Source organism: Phoenix dactylifera, unplaced genomic scaffold (assembly GCF_009389715.1).
Source record: "Phoenix dactylifera cultivar Barhee BC4 unplaced genomic scaffold, palm_55x_up_171113_PBpolish2nd_filt_p 000840F, whole genome shotgun sequence".
NCBI classification, from domain to species: Eukaryota; Viridiplantae; Streptophyta; class Magnoliopsida; order Arecales; family Arecaceae; genus Phoenix; species Phoenix dactylifera.
The window spans coordinates 194,457-203,573 of NW_024068205.1; positions in this window are offsets into that span (position 1 = coordinate 194,457).

Below are 9,117 nucleotides of genomic sequence, written 5' to 3' on the forward strand. Positions count from 1 at the left end.
CCTGTTATTATTTGACTACGAGGTTGAGTTTTAGACCAATTTTTTTTCTGTTGCATCTCCTGTTCCTGCTGCAGTTTTGCCAGTTTGAATGGCGAGCAACGAAGTGTGGTTGATATGTAACTACAGAGAAGTGGGCTCTAGAGGTGTTAGATGTGTCTAAAGGTTCTTCATCCATAGTAATTAGTGTATCGGTCCAAGGAGTCATGTGATTCTTTTATACATTAGCATGATCTTAATCATGTCAGCCAGTGGAAGCCCCTTTAGATGTTGCAGTTTTTGCACCAGGTTATAACTGTCTCTGACTTACGGTTCCTATGATACAGAACGGAGGGATACGTACTGTATTGATATTGTTCTGATCTTCATGGTTACTTGTTCGTGTCGAGATGCTTTACTGCATCTAAAATTTTTTCCTTTTTCCAAAGGCTTGTACAGAACAATCCATCTACCAGCCAAAATTAGGTAAGCAGCTGATGACTCCCATAAAAACCATCCTGTTCAATTGTTAGAGTAGTTTTGTAAACAATAGAAATATCGCTTGCCCATCATGGCTGTCTACCTTGTGGGAATGTACACCTATGACTGGGCAGAGCATGGATGTACCTAATTTAAACTCACATTCACTAGTAGTTTCCACACCAAATCACGTTCATAATTAGATACATTTTGCATTCCAAATAGAGTCAACAATCTTTACCAGATTTATTCCCCTTTATTTCTAGTTTACATGATGACAGAAGCCAAGTCTCTGGTCTACTGTTTTTTTCTTGGAGGAAACTAGGAAAGTCTCTGGTCTACTGTGATATACTATTTATAGCTGATTTTGACCTTTGAACGGTTTCCTATTCTAAGGCCACTCATGACCACTCGTAGGATCAATTCGATTTAGAGAGAGATCTAAGAAATCTATCTTGCAAGAAATGTAGGGACAATGAGACTTCTAACATCTCAAATTTGAAGGGGCTTCTTTAATTTCTTCTTCTTGTTCTTGGGCCCTTGCTCAAAATTTTGGTAGGAGCCCCTCTCAGAGAAATGCATTTCCTATGGTGCTCTGTTGAGAATCAAGATCATGGGGATTCCATTAAAAGCTTGCATAAATACAATCTCTGAGAGTTTGCATCGGCAGAGATTCAGCGAATCTCCAAAGATGAACATGTGGTTCCAACCATGAATTTATGATTAAGGGTTTAAAAAGTTGTATGAGAATAAAAGAAGAGGAATAAGGTGATGCCCATCTTCTTTGAGAGCTTGTAGCAGCCCAACCAGCCCACTTTAAATATGGTCTGGAGACAGTTTGCAAGCAAAATTGACCACGTCTCGAGTTGGATTGCACAACAAAATCTCTGTTTCAGTTGTTCTTTATTTTTATTTTTATTTTTTAAAATTGACTATATCAATGAGATCTATGATGTGGCAATCCATCAACTGGCTCGTTGTGCTTGAAATGGCCCTGACTCGAGTTTATTTGGGATTCTGAAATACCGGATCAAACTTGAATTACAGTTCAAAATAATCATTGATTAAAGTTTTATCTCCTATCCTGTGAAGATTCTGGCAACACCTATAGATTGACAAAGTTGATATAATAGTCGAGTTCAAGCTTCCTGGATAATTTTGACTATTTTTTGTTTTTAATTATTTTAGGAGGATTTAATCTCTTTAACTAGAATATGAATCGCATTCGGATTTGAAGACATAGATTTACTTTTATTAAATGCCTGTACCATAATTTTGTACCTTGAATTTAAATGTAAAAGTGGCAAAAATCTTGTTCCTGCATTGTTTTTATAAAATTCTTTGTAACTTTTTTCATGAGACCCATATTTAGAGGATTGGAAAAGGAAATTTCTCCTCTTTCTTTTTTTTGGTGGAAAAATAGGAGGGGAGGGGAGCAACCAACCCACCCGCGTAGCAGCCCCACTACTGGGCCCCCCTTCCACCAGGAAATGTTCGATACAGGTCGCAGGTTTTTGCGTGCCTTTCCCGATCCGTAGGCTCACCGCTTCACGTGTGGGTATGTTGTCCCAGCGCCACCTCGGTACAGATGGAAGAAAAGTATATCTGCCAACGAGCCGTCCGGGCATGGGGCTTCCGGTTCCCTGATTTAATCGACGTCCGTGCGTTTCGAATCCGGACAACTCGGGTGGAATTATCGCCCCCTTACCACCAAGCTACCATCTTGGTGGCAAATTTCTCCTCTCTTTGTTTGGACCAAGCTTTCAGCAATCAATGAACAAGGCATGCAATTCAAGTTATGTTGGCAAGTTTTAATCTGAAGCTTTTGGCTTTGTAAATGGATGACCTAGATACCGCCTAGAAAGGCCTGATGGTATGGTGCACTTTAACACGCAGCCCCTCCGCGGACTTGCGTGTAAAGGAAAGGGGTCATTGAACGGCCTAGTTTGCGGTCCTTCTCCGATGCCATGTCTCTATGCGCCGTGTAGCGTGGAGAGGGACCGGAAATTAAAGACAAGTGGTCAAGCGGACTGAGTGTTAAAAAGGAAAAAGGTATGGAGGGACTTCTTGTCAGTGTTTGATGGGGATGGCGGCTAGACGCGTTTCTTTGGGATATCCGCCCTATTCTAAACTTTAATAGAACCATTTAGCAAAACCACATAGTGTTTGGGTTTGACCCTTGTGTAGTTGTTGTTCCACTCTAATTATATATAATATTATATATTTTATAAAATATTAGAAAAATATTATACAATAGAGAGGTGAGGAGATTATGGACTTAATGTTGGTATTATGGATTATAGTTGTTTATTTAAGTTTCAATTGGAAGTTTTACATGTTATTGATTTTTATTTGATATTAGTTATATTCAGGTCATTATACGAAGGTCTTTTTTTATGTTTTCTCTTTTCTTTTCTCTTTTTTTTTTTGTAATTTGGGGTCGGATATCTGACTTGACCCGAATAAATTGATACGAATAAAGATTAATTGAATAGGCTTGGGTATCTAACAAATTTACCATTTTTTGATCGGATGGGTTTGCAATTCTTGGACAAATTTTTAATTGAATTTGGGATGGGTTCGAGTAGTAGGATTTTAAATAGGTTTGAATATGGATTGGGTAAATTTTGTAGGTACTCTTTTCGTTGCCATTCCTAGAGTTTGTTTGAAGGAGGACCAGCCAAACTAATAAAATCCATGTGGCACCCCTTTTATTAGCTAATGTAGGGCTATGACAATCTCCCTTACCCAATTTTATGATGCCCTTGTCATGGTTGGCTCACACTCGAGATGGTGTTACGCCCGCGACCCGAGTTTGTGAGTTGGGGTCGCGGAAACTGTCGCATTCTCATAGGGAACTGTTCCTATAAGCAGGCAAGGCATTCCATCACGATATCATAAAGCAACCAGCGAAATAAATTTAAATAACTAATATTTCAACTTTAATTTAAATAACTAGAACTAAGTTTTAATGTGTCACAGAACCAACAATGTTCAAAAGATCCTATATCAAACTCTAGTCAATTTTAATCTAAATTTAAGATGTCAAATTTGCCTCTAATCACTCTTTCCATCATAACCTCGTGCCCTCTAGTGCACAGAATCTTAAAAACAGTATGATATGAAATAATGAGCTAGACAGCCAGCAAGCAATAAACACTTTAACCAGATTAATCAGACAATAGTTTAAATAATTATTTATAGAAAATAAGCATATATAATTCATCAATTAAAAGTCAAATCTAGATATGCAACATTATCAAAACATTATACATGCCAAATTCAATATTTCTCAAAATTTAAATTCTTTCAAAACATCAAGTTTATCTCGTCAACCATGAGCTATGACCATATTTTTCATAAGATCATGATACCTCTCATCTTCTTGCGATGTGCCATGCATCATCTTGTGGCAAAGTCTTTTTGGACCGCATATCTATTTACGGTATGTCGCGCATCTTTTTTATGACATAACCTTTAGCACTAACCAAGTGCCAATGTATTAGCGTCCATTGGCGAGGTTCTTAATATAGTTATGCCGAGAGTTCAAAATAATCGTGCAGTTCATGTCTTAGTTCAAAAAAAAATACAAAAAATTCATGAGATATTGAAAGTAATCTAACAAGTTCAATATTTCTGACCATGAATCATCATAATATTCCAAAATAAAGCATATTCAGTAATAAAATACCATCCATCAAATTCATGCATCATAAATAGTATAGTTTCAATTTATTAATATAATTATCTTACAATTTACTAATAAATCTAAAAAAATGGTTATATTACTTACTTTAGCAAAACCAAACTATAGATTCAATTAATTTCAAAAATTTCATTCAAAATCTAAAACTCTGACGAGCGCTCAATTAAAATCTCTGGTGAGCACCATTACTCAAGGTCGTTGGAAGTCCGGACAGGAAAGAAAAACGGAATCGATAGTGGTCTAGCGGTGGTGATCGGCAAAACTTGTCAGTGGTGAGGCGGAAGGAGGTGTGGGGATCTTTAAATAACCGATGAAGACTAAGTTTCCTAGCTCCTGTAGAATATCGAAATGGAGGAGTTCATCTCCTACTCCAAGTCGAACAAGGCTCTATCCATTTTTTTTCGATCTTCTATTCCAACTCTTATATCTAAGCCGATCAAGCGAAGTAAGCCCAATTTCTTATTAGCTGGGGTAGGTGTTATAGATAGGGCTTACCTATAGCTCGAGTCTTATTTGACCACTGGATCCTCGTTGATTCCAATATCTATTAGTGAGGGCCCATATGACTAATAAAAATTGTGACTTATAATGGGGTGTGGCTCTGTTAAGCTGTTAGGAGGAGAATCGGTTTAGGCTAATAAATCAATGTGGCATCCTTTTTATTAGTTAATGTGAGACTATGACATTGGTTCTGGTCAATAATTTTCTCTATTATAAACTGCAAAAATGCTGCATAAACTCAGTTCTATGCCTGCCTTGCGCGACGTGTGACTGCAGCAGTCAAAATCTAATTATAAGTCATTTAGAGGCAGCCCATTGCCATCATATTACTACGTTACCTCTAGCTACTGGGAACTTAAATATTATGCAAAATAGCACTATTTGCAACTTTAGTTGCAAGAGAGATGCGAGACATGCATCCTTGATCATTAAGAAATCATTCAGATTCCAGTCAAAAGCGTCAACTATTCCTGAATAGCCAAGACGAATGTTCCTTTTATTAAACACTTTATTAATCTCACTATAATCTGAGAATCAGGGTTTGATCTTGCCAAATTTCACAAGTTGATGTTTCAACCAGCTTTATCATTCAAATTATAAGGATAAATGAATACTCAATATGCAGATAAGGGAATGTTATTATGGTGATAACCTAATCAATACTGTGCAAAGGAAATCATTAGCTAAAACTGCGAAAGTGGAATGGTAAAATAATGTTGGTATACGAATTGAAGCAGTTCAGCTTCCTATCATTGGGTGCATCCTGCTTTCTCACAACTCTCAATGATCTATTACAGGTTGACCCGGAACCTACCATCTTCTATTTGCCTGCAAGAAGTTAGAAGTCAGACATGGTGATTGAATTTAAGAGGAAATACAATAGGTCTTCTTCAGCAGGACTAGTCAAATATGGGACAATCCATAGGTAGCATGCATGTGAAACTCCAATAGGTCATTAATAAAAGCTTGTTGGTTCAGAAAAAATGATTCAGAGGAATGAATAGTACTATTTTGATTATAATTGAGCAGTGATGTTGAGCACATAAACGCCAAGTAATTAACACCAAGCCTACATGCAAACCAAAGAATCAGGGTTTAACATCCACAAAACTAGTCTCTCTTGGGGGGACTGACCACCTAGGTGCAGCCCTTCACCCCCCAAGGTGATTAATTAGGAGAAACAGTGCTAGTTCAACATATTTCAAAAGCTGATGACATGATAACTTGTATTTCTTGTACTAGGTATTTGATTGTGTCAAGGATTTGATTTTTATGTACTTTGCAGAATGTTGTAAATCTAAAACTTTTACATTATTGTTAGGAGAAGAATGATGTCATGCAGGACATTTTAATCATATCATATAGAAACTTTTCGATAGAAATCAATTGTAGGAGAAAGGAACACTTCTTAGAAAATAGGATATGCTGTCCATATTACAACAGGCCATGAATAATTCTTCCTTGAAACACCATCACCACAACAATTAAGTTTAAATACAACTTGCAAGTCTAAGACAAATTGAATAAGCTTCATAATCTTGCTAACAGAGATCAGATATCACCCTAGTAGGTCCTAAGGAACCTGGACGATCGTTATCCCAGTAACATGGCAATAGATTGCATCCGTCGTTCTCCATTTTGAGCACTTCCAAATGATGAAGCTGGTTGTCTCCTTTCAAATAAGCTTTATTGGTCTGCATGAAAGAAAGGATAATTTCCTTTCAATTTAGAAGCATAAGTTGAATCAGACGAGTTATGATTTCCAACTAATAACACTATCCTGTCACCGAGTTCCAACCAGTGTCTTTTACTCTCATCCAATGTATAAAGAAGGAAATGCTCCTCATCCAGGATGAGTCCTCTTCTTCATCTTCCTCGTTGCTCTCTGAACAATTGATAACCAATAGAAACTCTCCTTCTACTGTTTCCATGTAACAATTATCAAAATAAATGGCACAGTCAATGATGGAACAAGTTCAACCTTTCCTCTAGGGTAGATATTGCAGACCTCATCAAAACCATTGATGTCAAACTTCGCCCTATACATTGTGAGAAGCAGCAAATGCCAGAGTCTAAAGTGGAATCAAGCATGGTCCATTTTTCATAAGTCTACAATATAGAGAAATCGTGGAGAGCGATCATAGTGACAGTCTCAATGTAATAATCTTTCAATTTCTAGATTTGATGTCTTAAAAACATTGCATGTGAATTTTTCCCATAACGTAGTTCATCACCGCAATGAAGCCACCATCCTCTTCATCTATGTATTCCTCGCCAACCCTTGTAAATAGGAGGTTTGAGGATCAGGTAAAGTAGTTATAACTAGAAGTTGAATTTGAGTCTGGTTAAGTGGCTTTTGAGCATCAGGTAATCCACCAGGATGAGCAAGCCATCACAATAAGAAAATTAGGCATTGCCGACATTTTTTATTGTAATATACCGATGCTTATAAGTATAGACAGTTTTATTTAAAGCGTCGTAAAAGTTATTTAAAAAAAAACTAATTTAAAAAAAATTAAAACTCATATATACACCAAACGCATATACAACAAAAGTCATATAAGCAGACGCATGTCACAATCAAATAGATTATTCGAAATATTCATATTGCCAAATATGATTACAGTTACATTGTCAATTTATATTTATAATGTGCTTTGAAAAAATATAAAATTATACATATAAACTCCTAAAAAATAGTCTAAGAGCTATCAGGGGGTTGATGGCATCATCATCATCATCTCTACGAGTAGAAGAAGTATCAAGAACCTGCAAGAAAAGATAGAAACTTTAGAAGTTAAGAATACGAAAGTCATTATGCTAATACAAAAATATATTGTAAATTATGTAAAATATTCAAATTGGATGTAGTTATTACCTAAAGAGGGACAAACCTATGCAACATAGATGCAATCTGGTCAAGCTAAGCCCTCAAAGATTGTATCTCTATATGATGGCTCTGCCTCATCTCCTCCATCTTCGTCTGATGGGCTCTACCTCATTGTCCTTCATCATTGCCTTCAGACTATAAATCTTTACAGTGCTACTACTTTGTCTAATATCTGGGTATATCTACTCACTGTAGACTACTGAGTGGGGATAACTCTAATGGCATATTTCTCACTCAACCATAAACGCCTCAAGCCCATCAATTTGGCAAACACCTGAGCTTTTATGTGCTAATCTCGCTGGATGATAATGACTCCTCGACCACAAACACACCAGTATGTATCAATCTTAAAATTTGTAAGTATAAAGCCATTTATGTCTTGCCTCAAACCTCTAAGTAAGTTTATATCTCCCATCATATTGAAATAATACTACCTTAAACTTTTATAATAATCTAGCTCATAAATATCTGCTAGGGTACCATAATAAGTTTTTCTATCCCGCCTCAACCATAACCGCCACTGTTTGAATTTTTCTAAATTTCTACACGCTCTTTAATATAAAATTTAAAATCATTTATGATGAACCCATCATATATGTTGATAATATTGTTCGAACCTCAAGCAATGACTATTAATTCATCGGAACAATTTCTCTCCATCATCGTTGGTCCTAAAAAATGATAGAAGTAATGATTAATTATTCAATGTTAATATCCACTAAAATTAAAAAAAAAATAATGTATTAAATGTCTAACCTGTTTGAAAAGTCATTCAAAAAATAATTCAACCAACCATGTTTATCAATCGTTGGGCCCATAAATTTCTTAACTAAATACCTAATATTTTTGGTATATCTCCTTTATGCTAAAGATTTTTGTCAGAACAACACTTTTAACTTTTTCCTAGAACTCTTCCATCACATGAGGACTTGTAAACTTCTGCTTTCTCTACAACGTCACAATTTTTTTTAAGATGGATTGAAGCAGTTTTGACACCTTCAAGATATCTCGAACAAAATATCAAAAAACTCCTCATTAATATATTCTTCAACAATCGAGCCCTCAAGATAAGCTTGATTGTGTACATAATCCCTTAAGCACACAAGAAACCTTCAACAATAATTTTTTTAATCAATATCATCATCAGAATGATATTGCAAGGCATATAATTTTTAAATATGGACATTAAGGTTTAGCAAAATCACCTTTTAATAGGATATATCCATCGTAATGAACCGGTCCACCAACTTTAGCTTCCACACTAAGTGAATGAGTAGATGAACTATAATATAAAAAACCTAGAAGAAAAGATCTTTTCTATTTGGCAAAGTGTAAGTGCAACATTAGACTCTCATATTGATATTTTTAGCACCAATAAAATTTATTTTGAATAGTTCTAATTTAATGAAAAGGGGGAGAGAGAAAGTTAAGTATTGCTGAGTCTAAAATTTCTGAAGAAAACTAACTCTTGAACCTAAAGTGCTCTAAAATTTAATTAAAAGCTCTAAATTTTACCTTTCATGCTTGCATATTTAAGCTCTTCAATTAACCTAAAATTTGATTG